This window comes from Quercus lobata, chromosome 5 (genome assembly GCF_001633185.2).
Source record: "Quercus lobata isolate SW786 chromosome 5, ValleyOak3.0 Primary Assembly, whole genome shotgun sequence".
Classification (NCBI taxonomy): Eukaryota; Viridiplantae; Streptophyta; class Magnoliopsida; order Fagales; family Fagaceae; genus Quercus; species Quercus lobata.
This window is the reverse complement of record NC_044908.1, coordinates 49,316,178-49,334,361: the sequence shown is the minus strand read 5'-3', so window position 1 is coordinate 49,334,361 and position 18,184 is coordinate 49,316,178. Positions and strand designations below refer to the sequence as shown.

At 36.3% G+C, this 18,184-nt stretch overlaps 1 non-coding gene and 1 pseudogene across 1 annotated transcript; both read right to left on the bottom strand.

Annotated features, from left to right (window-relative positions):
- Positions 1 to 844: 844 nt before the first annotated feature.
- Positions 845 to 3,621, bottom strand: LOC115992443 (annotated as a pseudogene).
- A 244-nt stretch (positions 3,622 to 3,865) lies between these two features.
- On the bottom strand, positions 3,866 to 3,937 carry TRNAQ-UUG. Its single transcript has one exon. It is a non-coding gene; the product is annotated as a tRNA-Gln (tRNA).
- Positions 3,938 to 18,184: the final 14,247 nt, after the last annotated feature.

The following is an 18,184-nucleotide window of genomic DNA, read 5'->3' as shown; positions in this document are numbered from 1 at the left end:
TTATTGTTTGTGGTACAAATCTATTGTATTTTCAGCAAAAAACCTCAACGACCTTGTCCAATATTCCTGTTGCTCAGCATTTACAATCAGGAGACAATTATAAAATCTTGAATACAAGTGGACTTTTGGAACTGTCCGCTAAAGATGCCCCCTTGATTAATTGCAGTGACCCTTCCAGTGGCTCCAAAGAAGAAAAGTTTACTAATTAGATTCTTCAGCTTTCTTGTATAATTAAGCTGCGAAATGATATTCCATCTTGTCTAGTAACTTACATGTTTGAATCACATTTTTCCGTTTGAAAACAAAGACCAACATTATACTCCAGATTTGACATGATCTCGTGTAAATATTAGGTTTTTATGTCCCCAGTATTTTCATGCATTAATTTTTTATACTAATGTATATGGTCATGTGGTACTGTTTTAATTTTCTGCTGCTAATAGGCTTTTTGTTTGTTGTAATAAGCACTCTTTTCCTCCTGTTTTTTTGGAGGGATGTGCTTTCTTTCTACCAAATGAAATCGTAACTATTTAAAAGAGAAAATGGTTATGCATTACTTTTATTTCTTTCAAAGAGGTTGGGAGTTTGATCACGTAGTACTTTTATACTGGTATTTTTGGGGCTAAAGCTAAAGGCTTATTATTATCACTTGGCGCGTAAGCCTTGTAACCTTCCACTTGAAGACATAAACAGTAGCTAGCTCCCACAGTTGGACATATCACAGAAGAGTTGCTAACAAGAGGGAGTTGAAAAAAAGAAATAGGTCCTTGAAAGGAAAATGGTGTTATTGGTTCGAAGAAAACACAGCAGCAAGTTGGCCTTGGTTTGCAACAAGGAAACAATGTGAAAACTGGCACTTGTGTGGCCAAAATAGTTGCAACAAAAGACCATCACTAACAAAAAAGGTCCCAGATAACTAAATAACAACACATTTGCATACCTGCTAATGGATGAAAACTACAAGTTGCTAACCATATATTAACATGCCAGATACTTGGCTACAAAAACTCAAAAAGGTTAATTGTAGTACTTAAGTAGTAGCCAAGCAAACATCAACAAGGCTCACAAACATAGTTACAGGTTATAACCAAACTTATGCAAAGGGAGTATCACTAACACTAAGAAATTGGTCCAAGATAATCTCTTTCCAAACTAACCAGTGCTTGAAATTCTCTCTCTACCTCAGAGCTACTTCGTTCCAATCACAATGAAACGGATCACAACATCTTTTTCAATCTTTGACAGCTTGTCATTCAAGAAGACAGGGTACTCCCCAGCCACATACCAGTAATCTGGAATTTTCAGATTTAAGAGAGATGTTTTTCACAGGTCCACAACTCAAGAAGACCCCATGCTTCAGCACCTTGTGTACAACGCCCTCTAAAATATCTCCTTGGAAAAGCTATGCAGCTAAAAAACAACCGGAAACAATACATCTCTAGTGTGCTGTCTCTACCCTCTCCTATGCTCTCCAGAGCAGTGACAGCAAGAAAATATCCAAGCTCCTTAGTGGCCTTCCTTGTACAAGGTTTTCCATCAGGGGTACAGTAATTGACCGCCAAAGCAGCAATCCTTTTGCATCAAGATTTTCAGTAAGGATTATCACATTTTAGGGCAACTCTACTTTGAGAACCATTTTTTTTTTTTCTTACACCTTTCATAAACCAAAAGAATAATACAATAACCATGAGTGCGCAAACTCGATTTAAATTTTGCAAAGTGTCCCAATCTCTGAGAAGGCAGTCATCAAAAGAAAATAAACAGTTGCAAGGATGGACCATATAAATATGCAATAGCTGAAAGAAACCATTGTATTAAAAATTCACAAGATTATATGGGAAATCACCAAAAGATCATAAGCAAACAAACAATAGTAAAAACAAAATTCCGCAAATATTTGAGGACCTCATGTGTCATATAACAATTTTTTTTTTAAATATTTATTTTTATCCATTGAAGTAAAAACAGTGGATTTTACAGAGAACAGAAAAGCTGCAACATTTACCAAGCAGCTGTTTCCACAACCATGAGAAAGATCAGTAAAACTAATTAAAAATACAGGACTTGCCAACATGTATCATATAACATGTTTTAAACCAATTTAAAAAAAAAATCATCTAGCATGTTATCTATTATTTGAGTTTTTCAGCTTTGTATAGACAGAAGCATACAACAGCTTAAACAGGGCAACATGGTGGTGGTGGTGATGTGAATGAGGTGGAGCAGTAAACAAGTGGTACAGCAGAATTGATAAGAAATAACATCTATGGTCATAAATAAAGTGTGGCTTTGTAATTTTGTTCCAGTGAGGCACTGCCATGTGGATGATGCCAGTGATTTGCTTGTTCTTATAACAATAGTGATGTTTGTATCGGTGAATTTTGGCCCCAGTGGGAGAGGGAATGTGAGATTCGTACTAGTGACTTCCACTTCATGAGACAAGATCCACATCCTATGAATACAGTCATGGCCTCATGGGATATGAAAATATGTGCTAATAATTAATAACTAAATTATAGCTGAAAATTTATCATTTGAGATAAGATAAACTAACTTTCACTTAAGAACTTATGAAATAAGATTCACCAACATTGTATAGTAAAAAACAAGTACGGAATTTTTACAACATGTTAATTTTATATCTTATTAACTTATTTACAAACTTGCACAATCCAATCTCAAGTGTATATATATAAGTATATTTCTACACATTTATACATATAAAATATAACTTTACATATGCTCAAATCAAGTCTCATACTCATGAGTTGTTTCATGAACATATTATAATATTTGGGCTTGGATTTTTTTTTGTTTTTTTATAAGTAAATAATGTTCCATTCAAAAAAACTTGAAAGAATACAAAAAACCAGAGAACATAGGCAGTGTGCTAAGGTCCTAAGGACCCATCAAAAAGACAAACTATAAAGCATGGAAAGTACAACTATCTAGCAACTCAGGCAAAAAAGGAAAAATAAAAACTTACAAAGCATTTTTCCACTCAAACAAAATCAGGAAGAGAGAAAGCTTCAAGTTCCGAGCTTGAATTTTTTTAATGGCCAAGCCTAAAACCAAGCTTGGGTTTGCCTCATTTGATAAATAAACAAACATAAAGAAGCTTTTTCCCGAGCCAAAAAGCATTAAGCACTACTAATGACCCTCATTAAAATACCTCCAACAAAGCTTTCATTTCTGTAAAACACCCATGAAAACCAGAAAAATTCAAAACTTTGTCTACCAAAAAAGAACCCATTCCAACTCTATCTAATAAGATATTTTCTCATGGGTGATTTAGACTTGCAGAAAATAGAAGCAGCAAAGGAAAATTTCAGTCTCAACCCACTAAGAAAAAAACTAAAATGTTTTAATACAAGCATTTAATTCAATCATTGAGCTGGATCTCGAAGACCCACTTGCTCTAAACATATAAAAATGCCGACTTTATTCACAAAAGCCTCAAACCCTTGTAGTTTCAAACACATAGTAAATTTTAACATTGGCATTATGGCATTTCTGAATAAATGGATGCTTACCCATGTAAATGCATGTTAAATAAAACTCTTTCACATACAAAAGGAACTAACTTGTACAAGATTACAGGGAATCATCCAAAGCATTAAAAAAAAAAAAAAAAAAAAAAAAAACACTTACCCATATTAATAATTTCATATATAAGACCCAGTAAATTCTATCAAATATGAAACAACCTCACAAGCTTTAGAACAAACGAACAAAAAAAAAAATTGAAAAAAGAAGTCAGTTTTGGGGTGAAGAAGAACACAGACAGGAACAGAACATGGGCCTTGCTTTGTTATTTGTCTGAGACTGAACCAGTGTGGTAAAAAGAAGCCCAGGGAAAAAAAAGAGGTCCTACCGGGAGTCGAACCCAGGTCGCTGGATTCAAAGTCCAGAGTGCTAACCACTACACCATAGAACCCTTGTTGAGATGAGATAAGAAATGTATTTATTTAACAGCTAGCAATGGTATTCTCAATATGGATTTTTAATTTTTTTTTTTCCTGATCTGCCCGATACCGAATTTTAAAGTCTACAATAAGAAGGCAAACATAAATTCATTCAGCAAATAATCCAGTTCGATAATTTGCCTTTAATACTCATTTATTTAACGCCAAATTCAACTTTAAGTTTCGACTTAACCATTAATAAGTTAAACCGAAATATAATAATGTGTTCATTAACATAAGGCTAGATTTAAATACTTATATATACTTTAGATTGAATTGTACACCGTCTTTGTTATATATGAGAAAAGAATAAGTTAATTAAATAATTTGTAACAAAAATTTGAGCTTGTTCAACCATAAAATGAACCAAAGCTGAATATATAATTTAGTTTGTTAATGAGTGTAAACATGGCTCATGTTCAAAAATATAAACATAATTTTAAACTTTTAATACACAACTTAGTTCATTTACAACCCTACTAAAGAGGTAAATTAGCGATACAATTGATTTTAGTTTGACACCTTAACTCAAAAAAAAAAAAAAAAAAAGATGGCCTTGTTTGACATGACACAATTTGTTATGGGTAAAAGTTTAGTATAAATGGCTTCATGTCTTGTTCCCTATCCATGTCCACTTAGATTTGTCTTCTCTTTTCTTAACTAAGGAATCCAATCCTAGAGGCATACTTTACGTGAAATAGACAAAAGTGGTAGAGAGAGGCCCCCTACTTTGATTATGCCATCCTAACCTAGAGGAGGTGATGGGGAAGCTGCTAGTTCAATTGAATGAGGGAAAGTTGCTTCTTGGCTTATACAAAATTGAAGAGTCAATGGTTTGGGCAATCACTTTTTAGATCATGACTCGTAATCTTGGAGCCTTTTCATTTGTAATTGAGCTTGATTTAAGATGGGAATGGATGGGGAAAGAACCCAAAAGCAGTAATTGTTATATTGACATAGCATATTTCAAAACTAGGATGAAAGATTAACTACCCTAAAAAGATGAAAGACTTCATTTCTTTCTCAAATTGGATTAATGGATCCACTTAGATTAAAAATAATAATTGTGTGGGGGAGTGTTTGCCTACCCAAGGACCCAAAGGCTAGGAACTTGGACCTTGGGTACGGGCCCACAACAATTATTATTTTTAAGTGGATTTAGAGATGGGAATGGCAAACCAACTCATGGATTCCTGGGCCTAGAGTCTAAGTCAGGAAAAACAGACCCAATGTAAAGATTAAAAAAATAAAAAAAATAAAGAAGAAGAAAAAGGGTAGCCAAAAAGAAAGCAACAAGATTAGCCGAAGAGAAAATAGTCTTGTCCCTCGGCTTGACTGAGGAAGGTATTTCAAGTTTAACAACAACACGAGTCTTAGTAGCTCTCTCTCTCTCTCTCTGATTCATCTCCTCCCCATTAATGGGATTTTCCCTTCCTTTTATAGTAATCTATCCTTAATCCTGACCCTTCAGCTATAGGGTGGTAATTGTTCGTTAGATACTAGTCACATCCCCTATTTGGGGGAAGTGCCAGGTGAGTTACAAGCTATCCAAGTACTATTTAGGCATCACTTCCTCTATTAATGCGACTGTCCTAGTTCATGCAGGATATTTAATGTGGAGGTGATGGGTGCTTCCCCAACACGCCTCCCCCCTTTTCTCCTTTTAGGCCTACTCATGGCTGTCAGCTTCGGCCTATGTCCCTTGGTACGGTGGTAGCTTGTCTCACCTTTCTTGGAGTGCAAGGGGATCTCCCTCAGTCAACCTGATACTTCGCCTGTCAAGCCCGTACGGCTCAACGCCTGACTCAATATTGGTTTTGTCCTCCTGCCCCCCCCCCCCTCCCTCCAAACAATAATAATAATTCATTTTCCCCTTTCTTTAAAAGGTTAGCTTGTTCCACACTTTGACAAATTCTTTTGCAACAACTTGAACTAAACCCAGGATATCAATGTGAATCAAAGCAAGTTTAATGAATGGGTCAATTATGTATTGGTCTGCTTAACTCATAATAACTTGAAAATGACAATCCTAAATGGGGCATTCTGCTTTAACATAAGTTTGGTTAATCCATATAATATAAGTCATCTATACTACTATTTAAGGGGTTGTCCTTGTTTGAACCGAATTTTTTTGTTCCAAGATACCCCTATAGCCTACATTTAAGTAAGGACAAAACTTGGTAAAAATGCTTCTTTAACTTCCACGTAAAACACTATCTACAAAATAGGAACACACTCCCAGTACACTCACGTTGGTTTTCAAATTCAAATTGCTTCTTCTTCAGTTCTCCAATTCTCTCAATTCTGTGTTTTCAAATCCTTTCACCCACCTCTTTGCTTCAGATTTCACTACAAACAACAACAACAACAGCAGCAGATAAATTTGAGGTAACCTCTTTCTTAGATCAAATTTCAGCCCTCGCTCTCTCTTTATGATCTCTATTTGGCCATGTTTTGCTTATTGTTATTTTGAAACTTACTAGGTATTTTCTGATCTATTTTTTTACAGGCCTTTTGGTTTAGGAGGGGCCGCAATTTAAAGTTGGAAAATTGTAGGTTGTGTGTTCATAAGGCTTTCAACCACGGGTTTCTATGTTGCCAAATTAATTAAGACTTTAATTCTTGCGATTGTGTTGTGACGGTGGTTTTTTTATATTTTATTTCCCTTATTATGCATTTTTGACTTAGTTTTGTGCACTTCTGTTTTCCTCCTTTTTGTTGTTGTTTGAGTTTGGCTGCCAAATTGTTGATGCATAACCTAACCTTCATAGTGATCGTCATATATATGTTTGGTGCAGAGGGAAGAAAGATCACAATAATGCTACCATATTTTTTTTATTATTAAAGATCAAAACGAACATGTCTTCTATTTCCCTCAGGGCCACATCGAAACAGGTTCATTTTTAACTTTAAAGCTAGCATTTTTCACCTTATCTTAAACTGTTATGGTTTGCAAGTCAGATTTTGGGCGACAGTTGTGAAAGATTGAGTTTTTTTTTTTTTTTTTTTTTGATAGTTTTGGTTCATTTTTAACTCTAAAGCTAGCATTTTTCACCTTAGCTTTAATTGTTGTGGCTTGCAAGTCTGATTTTGGGCGTGACAGTTGTGAAAGCTTGAGTTTTTCTTGATAGTTTTGAGCTTTTGTTTCGGGAATAAAATCATATGAGGTTCTCAATCTCAAATGCTAGAATAATTATTGCTTAATTTTTTTTAAAAATGGATGTTTTATCTCCAACAAAAACTTATTATTTTATCATGATTTACATTCTAAAAGGACTACACTTTCTTATCATTATCATTTCCATATCATTATTGTAGGGCGTAAATGATTTATGGGCCAAGCCGAGGAGGATTATGGCCCAAGTTCAACAAAATAGACTTTGGGTACCGCCGAGGGTAGTTCAGTCCTCGGCAGACCCAAAGTTCCCCCTCGTAAAGAAGGGTAAAAATGGTATAAAACTGAAACTCGGAAAAAAGATCTAAAATATCCGGGGAAAGCTGCGGTTATTATCATTTAATATTCTGAACCCGACAGGGCCACATTCTTTGGCTTTTACAACCACCCCCAATGACTTTGGGGGATAGACTGATGGGACAAGTATCAGCCTTGGAAAGATTGACCCTACACGTGGATGAAGGATAAATGGATACAGGCGAGTATAAAAGGAAAACTAAGTAATCTGGGGAAGGGGCTGGGAAAAAGTGGCCAAGAAACGAGAGCCTCCCAGCCCACCTCCATGAGAAGTACTCTAGGGGTGACGATCATTTAACCTTGTATGAACCCCCTGAACAACCCACCGCCTATCGATCAAGGCCTAGCCTTTCAAACCCACGCTCTACAAATGATATTGTTAGGGCCGTTTTACGTGCGAACCCGACACTGTTACGGTCCGCCACGAATCGTGACCCTACAATTGGCGCCGTCTGTGGGGACAGGCTTGCGTGTTGGCACAGGTGGTAGGTTGAAACACTTCCTCTGTTATTTCTAACCGTTGGTTATAGAGTTCAAGTATAAAATCTCACTAGGGGCTACGTTTCTTGACGAGGGGCTTAGCTGAAGAGCTAACTTCCCTAAAAGCTAAAGCTCCTCGTACGGAACAAACTAGGCGCTTGGTAACGTTAACCGTATAGATAAACTCAAGGGGCTTGACTGAAGAGCTAGCTCCCCTAGAGCTAAAGGCAAGCTAAGGCCCCATACAAAGAGAAAACTAGGTTTTGGACAGAACCAAGGCATTGCATAGTCCTCGGACTCAAGCCTGTAGGAAAACCAACTACCTGGATGTGGAAAACTAGGTTTTGGACAGAACCAAGGCATTGCATAGTCCTCGGACTCAAGCCTGTGGGAAAACCAACTACCTGGATGTGGAAAACTAGGTTTTGGACAGAACCAAGGCATTGCATAGTCCTCGGACTCAAGCCTGTGGGAAAACCAATTACCTGGATGTGGAAACTAGGTTTTGGACAGAACCAAGGCATTGCATAGTCCTCGGACTCAAGCCTGTGGGAAAACCAACTACCTGGATGTGGAAACTAGGTTTTGGACAGAACCAAGGCCATAGTCCTCGGACTCATGCCTGTGGAAAACCAAACCTACCAAACCATGGAAAACTGGCTTTTGGACAGAACCAAGGCATTGCATAGTCCTCGGACTCAAGCCTGTGGGAAAACCAACTACCTGGATGTGGAAAACTAGGTTTTGGACAGAACCAAGGCATTGCATAGTCCTCGGACTCAAGCCTGTGGGAAAACCAACTACCTGGATGTGGAAAACTAGGTTTTGGACAGAACCAAGGCATTGCATAGTCCTCGGACTCAAGCCTGTGGGAAAACCAACTACCTGGATGTGGAAAACTAGGTTTTGGACAGAACCAAGGCATTGCATAGTCCTCGGACTCAAGCCTGTGGGAAAACCAACTACCCGGATGTGGAAAACTAGGTTTTGGACAGAACCAAGGCATTGCATAGTCCTCGGACTCAAGCCTATGGGAAAAACCAACTACCTGGATGTGGAACCAACTATGGCACGTAAACCTCAAAATCCATCCGAGGAGGACTCCTAGTTCACAAGTGGGTTAATACCTTGAATGCATAGATTCCACAATCTGCCCTCGGTACGACGCAATTCATTACCCAAAAACACAATCAAAGTCCCTCGCTACTTAGCTACCCTTTCAGACGAATTATTTAGAGATTATCGTTCTCGGACATTGGTCTAACATGCATCGCGTAGTACTCAGCGCTTATCCCGGTTAGTTCCAAGAATTTAATTTATTGAAAGTTATCATTGTTATACTTGATAATATTTGTGAGTTTGAATTAGTAGGAACCTGTATTAAAGCATTTTTTCTGCTCAGAATATCCTTAAGAGCAAGCTTGCATTTAATATTCATGCATAAAGTAGTTGTTACGGAGAAGAAAGATATGTATAGAGAAATGGACTCCTGTTCTATTAAGACAAAGGAACAGTACAGTGTACAATGAAAAACTAAAACAAGCTTACACTAAAGCTGACTACATAAGTAAAGGGAAATACAAGCGAGTGGAGAGAAAGCCGTGGGGACAGCTCAGAGGAGAGGTTGGCTACTGCGCCAAGTTGTTGTCTAAGGAAACTATTCCTCGACACTTCTGCATGCCCATAACTCAGGCAGCCAAAGAACCTGACCTCAGGCTAACACCATCTACAGAAAAGGCGCAGGGAGCCGGAAGTTGGGAAGCCCCCACAAGAATTTGCCGGTTACAAGGTAGACAGTGCTGATGGTGGAAATTCCTTCTTCGGACATACCAAAAATCTGGCATGACCAGAACCTGCTTCGGATTTTAACTGAAAGGGGGGGAGACACCCTCCCCCCTCCGTAGAAGTGTAAATTTCTCTTAAGTTTATGCTTTCTTGGCCCGTGCATCACTCCTTCGAGTCTCGGGAGGACACGGCGCCTCCGCGGTGGAGAAAGTTCTTTTTCCCTAACCCTCGCCTCAAACATGATTTCCTAAAGGAGGAAGCTGAAGGATTTGTGCGTAGGAAAAGTAACTTTCTCTCCTATTTTATATCAAAAGATAAAATAGTAGCATTTAATTCACGCAGCGTCCCAAGGAACGCTACAGACAAAATGTCTCTGGCTCGATTTCCAACGTCGTCTGCAACCCTGAAGTTAGAGGAGTCTCGAGAAGGCGCACCTCGAATACTGGGACGCCCAAAAAGTATCGCGTGGCCTGAGAATACGGAAATACCCCCTAATTTTGGGCCCAGTCAACTCACGGCCCAGGTCCGATTTAGCACAAGGGCCCGGGGACAGGACCTAGGTCTTGAATGGTCCTCGGACTCAAGCCTATGGGAAACCAAGTACAAAAGATGAAAATTACAAGTGTTGGACAGAACCTAGGTCTTGCATGGTCCTCGGACTCAAGCCTATGGGGAAACCAAATACTTGGGTAAGTAAAGGTTTGAATTTCGTAAGATGGGCTACTTGATAAAAACGTCAAGTCACTTCGTCTACGGCCTAAACACCATAGAAGGTTAAGGCCAATAAGGGGGTAAGGAAGGTGGTGGGACGCCTCAGCATTTAGTCGTATAAGAGGGCTATTCATTTGGCAGGGGATATGTCCTCGGACGGTTATTTCTCACATGGCATCAAGCCTTCGGTTCTCTCCTCGGCTAGTTCCGGGTAAGTACTATTTTTTACGGGTCGGCCTTATTGTGCCAAGCACTTCTATTAAAGCTATGGCGACATCATTTTATTATCAAATATTTTGATCTTAGTCGTCATTGATTTAGATGCTATATTATTGTGCCGAGCAGCGCTTGCAAATTTATGAAAACATAGAGACATAACATGCAAAATAAGGTAGACAACAATTTTTATTAATATAAAAAATTATTACAACATACAGAAAGGGGCTCAAACGAGCCTATACAAAATGTAAACTGCCTAAGCAACCATTACATCTGTAGTACAGAAAAGTAAACTGTCAAGCGTCTTTTAAACTCGTCTTCAAAGTTTCTCCAATCTCTGCCTCATTGCTGCTCATACTAAGAGAGGGACTCACTTTAAAAAAGAAAATGAATGAAGAAGAAGGAAATAGTAAGGAAGAAATCAATGACGAAGATGAAGGGGATGAATAAAGAAAATGGAGGACATGAGTAAAGAAGGAGGAGAAGAGGAGAGAGAGATGAAGAGACAAAGAGAGGAGCAAAAGATAGAAAAGAAACAGCACCAGGGCGGAACTGGTGCTGGGAAGACAATAAGAAGAGGGAGGGGGAGGGCACCAAGGAGCAAAAGAGGGAGAAGCAGAAGCACTTAGCCCCTGCCTCAGCCCTGACTCCTAACACGCCGGTGCCATATTAGGTACGCTCGTGAGGAGCCGGATGGTAACGATCTTGGGTGTTCTCGACTCAGTCACGTCGAAAGTTTGACGTGACGAGTCCCTGCTTCGGATTTTGACTGAAAGAAGGATGAGGTTGATTTTGAGTCTTCGCCATCCTTGTCCCGATCGAGCCATGATAAGCTTTATCGGAACGTGGCGTTTTTGGGAGGGGTGGGGCTTTTGCATCCCTTGTTGTTATGGTAAAGTATTTTACGATTAAGAGTATAAACCAATGAGTAAACCGAATCCTAAGGGAGGCTAAGTATTCCAGAGTCGCAGGGGGATGAAAAGGGATTTTTGGTAAAAACAATAACCTCCTCCTGTCCTACTTATACAGAGGGCAGAGCGGGGGGCATTTAATAGGTTCAGATCTCCAAAGGAATCAGCAAACCCAAACACGCCGGTTCCACTTCTCCACCCCATCAAAATAAACCGTCGAATTAAAGTAGTCTCGTAAATAGTGATTATTCAAAGCGCGTTTTGGATACCCCAAGCGATAAGAACGCCTCAAGCGCGAAATTAAAAACTATCTCGTAGACCGGTGAATCTCTTGGGCATATGAGGAACCGCCAGCATGTTTAATAGGCCGAATGGATTGGGCCACAGGAAGAAGTTTGGCGTCACCAAAACCCCCCTGTCCAGCCCAGAGGTTGGACAGCCGGGTTTTGAGGGGCTAATGTAGGGCGTAAATGATTTATGGGCCAAACCGAGGAGGATTATGGCCCAAGTTCAACAAAATAGACTTTGGGTACCGCCGAGGGTAGTTCAGTCCTCGGCAGACCCAAAGTTCCCCCTCGTAAAGAAGGGTAAAAATGGTATAAAACTGAAACTCGGAAAAAAGATCTAAAATATCCGGGGAAAGCTGCGGTTATTATCATTTAATGTTCTGAACCCGACAGGGCCGCATTCTTTGGCTTTTACAACCACCCCCAATGACTTTGGGGGATAGACTGATGGGACAAGTATCAGCCTTGGAAAGATTGACCCTACACGTGGATGAAGGATAAATGGATACAGGCGAGTATAAAAGGAAAACTAAGTAATCTGGGGAAGGGGCTGGGAAAAAGTGGCCAAGAAACGAGAGCCTCCCAGCCCACCTCCATGAGAAGTACTCTAGGGGTGACGATCATTTAACCTTGTATGAACCCCCTGAACAACCCACCGCCTATCGATCAAGGCCTAGCCTTTCAAACCCACGCTCTACAAATGATATTGTTAGGGCCGTTTTACGTGCGAACCCGACACTGTTACGGTCCGCCACGAATCGTGACCCTACAATTATCTTATCTTATCTTTTTTTATTTTTCTTTTCTTTTATTTGGTCAGTTTCATGGGTATTTAAGTATTTTCTCTAATTAATGACTATTTTTTAAAGAAAAAAGAATAGGAATGATATATATTGATTTTTTTTTTTTTTTTGAGGTTATCAAGTTTGACCCATTATTTTATTGTATATGTTCTAAGTGGTGCCATCTCTTCCTCTTATTATTTTTGTTTGTTGTTTTTCTTACATTTAAGCCTTACTCTCTATTTTTTGTAATTTTTTTAGGTTGACATATCAACAATTTGGTTAGATTGCATAGCAGACACATTGGATGAATTCGGGTGAGCAAAGTGGTAGTCAACCTATCAAGTAGTTGTTAAAAAACATTTTTTGTAAATATCCTACGTTATGAACTTTAATATTGTCCTTTTTTGTGCCTTCCATTGCACATTTGATGATTTTGTAAGCAATTGTTATATACACAAATTTGCTAAAGCAAGAATGATAATGGAGAACTTATCTTTAAAGATAAAATTTTTAAATTGTGGTGAAAATTGGTTCTAAATAATAGACAAACTTTTAGGGATAAAAACCTACACCTTTAAATATATCTTATATTTGATAGTTTAAAATGTTACTTCATTTTAAATTTTAAAATTTTAAAAATTGGTAAAATTTAATCTGATCCAAAATAACTTACCAAAAGACAAAAAGACTCCAAACAAACCATACCTTTTGAATTTGCATCAAGTGTTACGTGTTCTCAGTTAATAAATTTGCATCAACGGTTCTTTTTTTTTCTTTTTCTTTTTTGAGGGTGGTGAGTTCTTCAACGTTGGTTTTCTATTTTTTTACAACTTCAAGAAAAAAAAAATCCCGATGTTTTAGGTATTTTAATAATACTAGCCTCTAAGCATGCGCTCAGGTGCATGCTCAGAGGCTCTTCTATTTTTTGGGTAAGAGTTAATTTTGAGCATTTATTATAATTTGAGATTACTTTATTTTCCAATCACAAAAAAACCTAGGAGTGTGATGAAAAAATTATTTCACTTGCTAACGCATAATACTCATCACAAAATCTAGCAGGTGAAATAATTTTTTCATCATACCCTTAGATTTTTTTTGTGATTGGAAAATAAAGTATTCCCAAATTATAATAAATGCTCAAAATTAACTCTTATCCAAAAAATAGAAGAGCCTCTGAGCAAGTGCGTGAGCGCGTACTCAAAGGCTAGTTTTATTTAACATTTTGAATTTTAAATATAGAATTGAGTAATTAAATTAATATTATGGTTATATTGAAAAAATCTATATTGAAGCTCTAAACTGCTTAATCCTATTTTCAAAAAAAAAAAAAAAAACAATAAAATACTCTCATTTCATTATTATCTTTTCTTAAATTGAATATTTTTTTAATTTAGATGGAATTTCATCGTGTTGAAAAATATGAATTTTTAGATTGTATGTTGTAGGGGTGATAGGCCCAAGAGCCAATATCTATATATATATATATATATATATATTGGATCAAGGGCCCAATCCAAGGATGTTAGGTAATCAGAGGACGGGTAAAACACTTTCATAAGAATCCATGTTAGAAGGTGAAGAAGTGAAGTCCGATCAAAATCGTCCAAGAGGGTGGTCCAAGAAGGAGTGCCTCCTCGGCTGAGCAAAGCCAAGGTCAGAGGATGTGAATTGCCATCAAGAGTAACGTTCTAAATCATTCCATGGATGAGGATAAGTATCAGAAAGGAACAGGAGAGAAAAAAGCTACGAAATATCTAAAGAGAAAGTTGCTACTACCGCATTAAATGCTCTACAGCTAACTCTCTGGCCGCATTGATAAGAAAGTGATACTTGAACAGTAACTTTCAGCCTTACAGCTGCTACCCAAAGATTTTAGGAAGGTGCTAATGGGACAAGAATTAACACCAACAATCTGATCTGGGCGTGGAAGGTGGAGATGAAAGGGGAAGATAGTATAAAATGGAAGAGAGGCCCTGAAAGAAAGGGGTCAAGAAATTAAGAGAAAAACACTGTAACAATCAAGAATTGAACTTGTAATCTAACTTGAGAGAAATATATAAGAACTGATCTCTTCAAACTGTGCTGAGAACAATTTTATTTAGAATAAATCAATCTATCTTCATTTTCTTGTCATTTGAATCCACTTTACTTGTTGTCTAATTTATTAAAACCCAGTTTTCCAACCCACTCTCTACAAATTTATTGTATTGGACTTTTTGGACCCAAGTTCATTTATCCTTTGAATTGGGACTCAAATTGCGTCCTTATATATGCTATTACTATTTTATTTGATTTTATTATGCGATAAATTTTTGTATAAATTTTATTTGTTTATAATTATTATAATTTGTGTTTACAATATTTAAAAATATGTTAAACATTTTGGGTCATTTATTTTAGATCAGTTGAAATTGGTCATGCCTATATCAACCCGACACAATCTATTTATTAAGTGTAAACTTTCTATCTTGTATCCAAAATAAACAAGTTGTTTTAGATTTTAGAAACTTTAAATAATTATTAAATGAATCGTATTTAGGTTGATCAATGTATAGCTAAATATCTTTATATACACAAATACAATCTAGCAAGACAAAATTGTCACCTCTGAGTAGATGAGGATCATATCCATAGGTAGGATAATAAAGCAAAAGTAATAGCAATATGAATTGTCACCTCTAATAGATGAGGATCATATCCAATCCATAATTAGAATATTAAAGCAAGAATTTTCAAAAATTTTCATCAAATGTTATCCTAAAAGATGGTTCCAAATCCGAGCTACTATCAAACAAGGTACGGACCAAATAAAAGCAAATTAATGGTGCGTAACTAATTTCATCGTATTCTAATCTTTTATCCCAAAAAATAATAATAATAATAAAGAAAAAACTAATTTCATCGTACAGGTCTGGCCTGTCTGCCATAAACACCCAATAAAAGTTCATGGATGCTTATCTCTCAAAAAACAAAAAAAAGTTCATGGATGCAGCGTCTCGATCTAGAACTCTTTCAATCATTTGACTTGGTGGTACCATAGTCCTCAAAGTAAATCTGCCCTGGACTATTCTTATTTCTTAAGCCTATGAAATTTATGGCATGGACCCTAAAAATTTTAGCTGACAACACATCATAATGCACAAGAATTTGATTACTAGGCGAGTCAGTCATGGACAAAAAATGTTCTAAACCAAAAGAACTACCTAGATTGCTCAATCTCATCTCTTGGACTCTAATCGTCTAAACATAAACTAACCATAACCATAAGCTTATATAAAACCTTCCTGGTTCGAATCTTGCATTTCCATATATTATCCCACCTACCACTATATATTACTTCCAACATGAAAATGACAAAATTGCAGATGTTCTTGTAGAAGCACTTCAAAAGAAGATAAATATATTAATGTTAAAGATTTTCTTTTTTCTTTTTTTTTCTTTTTTTTTTTTTTGTAAATATTAATATGTCTTGTTATGATTAAAGCAACATCACCTTTACCTAAGTCCACCACTAACACCAAATCTTTTTTACACTAATTAACCATGATCTATACCGCAAAATAATGTCAAAAATTGTAAAAGAAGTTTGTGTTCTTAAAATTATTGATATATGGACAAAGTTTGGTGCCAAACATATTTGAAACTTTGGAATCCAACTACTAATAGAGAGATGACATTTGTTTTTGTCATATATAATGCACATAACTCACTTAACCCAATCAGCCAAATAAATTATTTGTATTGCACATGATGGAATACATATCATCTTTCTATAGGTGGTTGAAGCAAAACATTTTTCTCAATATATAATAGGACTTGAGAGAGCTGTAATGGTTGTGATGACCACTGAATTTATGTAGAAAATAATTGTCATGTATATAAGAAAGTGAAAGATGTACCAATAAGAGCCTGTAATGCTCTAACGACCAGTTCAATAATGATATAATGCAAGATGAAAGGTGTAGAATGATTGCAAGAAAGTTTTAGAGAATATTGAAGCTGCCTGCCTATATATGTGGTTAAGCTTCGTTCGGTTTAGAATGTTTGTGGCCTATTTGGAAGTTAAAAAAAGGAGGGGGAGTAGAGTAAAAGGAGGGAGAGTAGTTCAATTACTTTGTTTGGAAGTTTTTTAAGGAAGGAGAGGGAGGGGTTTCAACTTCCTCTGACCCCTTATTTTTCTTTCCCCAAAATTGGAGAGATTTGGAGGGAGAGTAAAGTAGATAAATTATTGACTAAATGAATTTTCTAATTTACCATTTCTTAATTAACAAAATTACAAACATATAATCTTTGTTTGTTTCATGAGAAAATAAATAATTCAAATAGGGGTAAATTTGTCTATTTAAATCATTTCCTCTCATTTTCATCCTAATTTTTAAAACTTCCAAACAAGAGGAAGGATTAATTACTCCATTCCCCCTTACTAATTTTAAAAACATCCAAATAAGGTGAGGGATAATCATTCTTCTCTACTCTCCTTCCTCTCTAAACTTCCAAACAGGCTATAAACTTCCAAACGGGCCATTAGGAACATGCAAATTGGTCCTGACTCCCACCTGAAAGTGATGATAATGACGTATTTAGAAATCAAAATATGCTTGACCAAAATAACCAACAAAAATGCATGGAAGCCTATTGATTAACGAGGTCCAAACAATTCAATATAAATTAATAAGTTGCTCTCTTTTTCTTCTGTAGCTTTTTTCTTTGTCTTTTAAATAATAATTTAAAAGCTCACAACAACTACTCCTAATATTATAATGTCTAAGCAGCTGTAAGGTTCAGACACAGAGAAATATGTTGCTTTTTTAAAAAAAAAAATTTCACATATAAATGACGTAGTTACTTCAGTGTTAAAATTACAAATTGGAATTCTACATATATAAAAAGTCTCGCATAAAATAATAATTATGAAAGTAAATAATTAATATAACATAATATTACACCCAAATCTATAGATTTAAGTTTTTGGGTCAAATAGTGTTCCTATATCTTATTTTTCCTAAAAATATCAATTTTGTAATGTCTCTTGAATCATAACATGGGACTAATGAGTAATGAAATAGACATAATTCAATAATATTGTTAATGACCATATAGTCTTGCGGCACGTCTCTCTCATCTGTAAGTTGAAATTTAGGGGTTGAATGAGGCAACTTAAATCCCCTCCATTTTCAATTAGCAAAAAAGATAAATGACTCAGTTCATCAAATATATATATATATATATATATATATAGTATGTCATTTATTTGTATACTTATAGTGAATTTGAATTCTAAATGTCTTTATTAAAAACATTAAAAAAAAAAATTCAACTATTAGTTGTACGTACAGCAGAATATTCAATATATAAGTGTAAAATTGTGTTAACATATTGCACTTTGCTTCAAATTCTTAAAAAAAATTGCGAGAACCACAAAATGTAAATACAATATATTGTTTTTAAACTCAAAAGCGTATCATTAAAAAAAAAAGTAAAGGTTGTAAGACAAAGAATGCCATGTTTTCCTATTGGAAATAAGAATTTAAAAGATATATAACACGTCAAAGACTGCCGACTTTTTTTT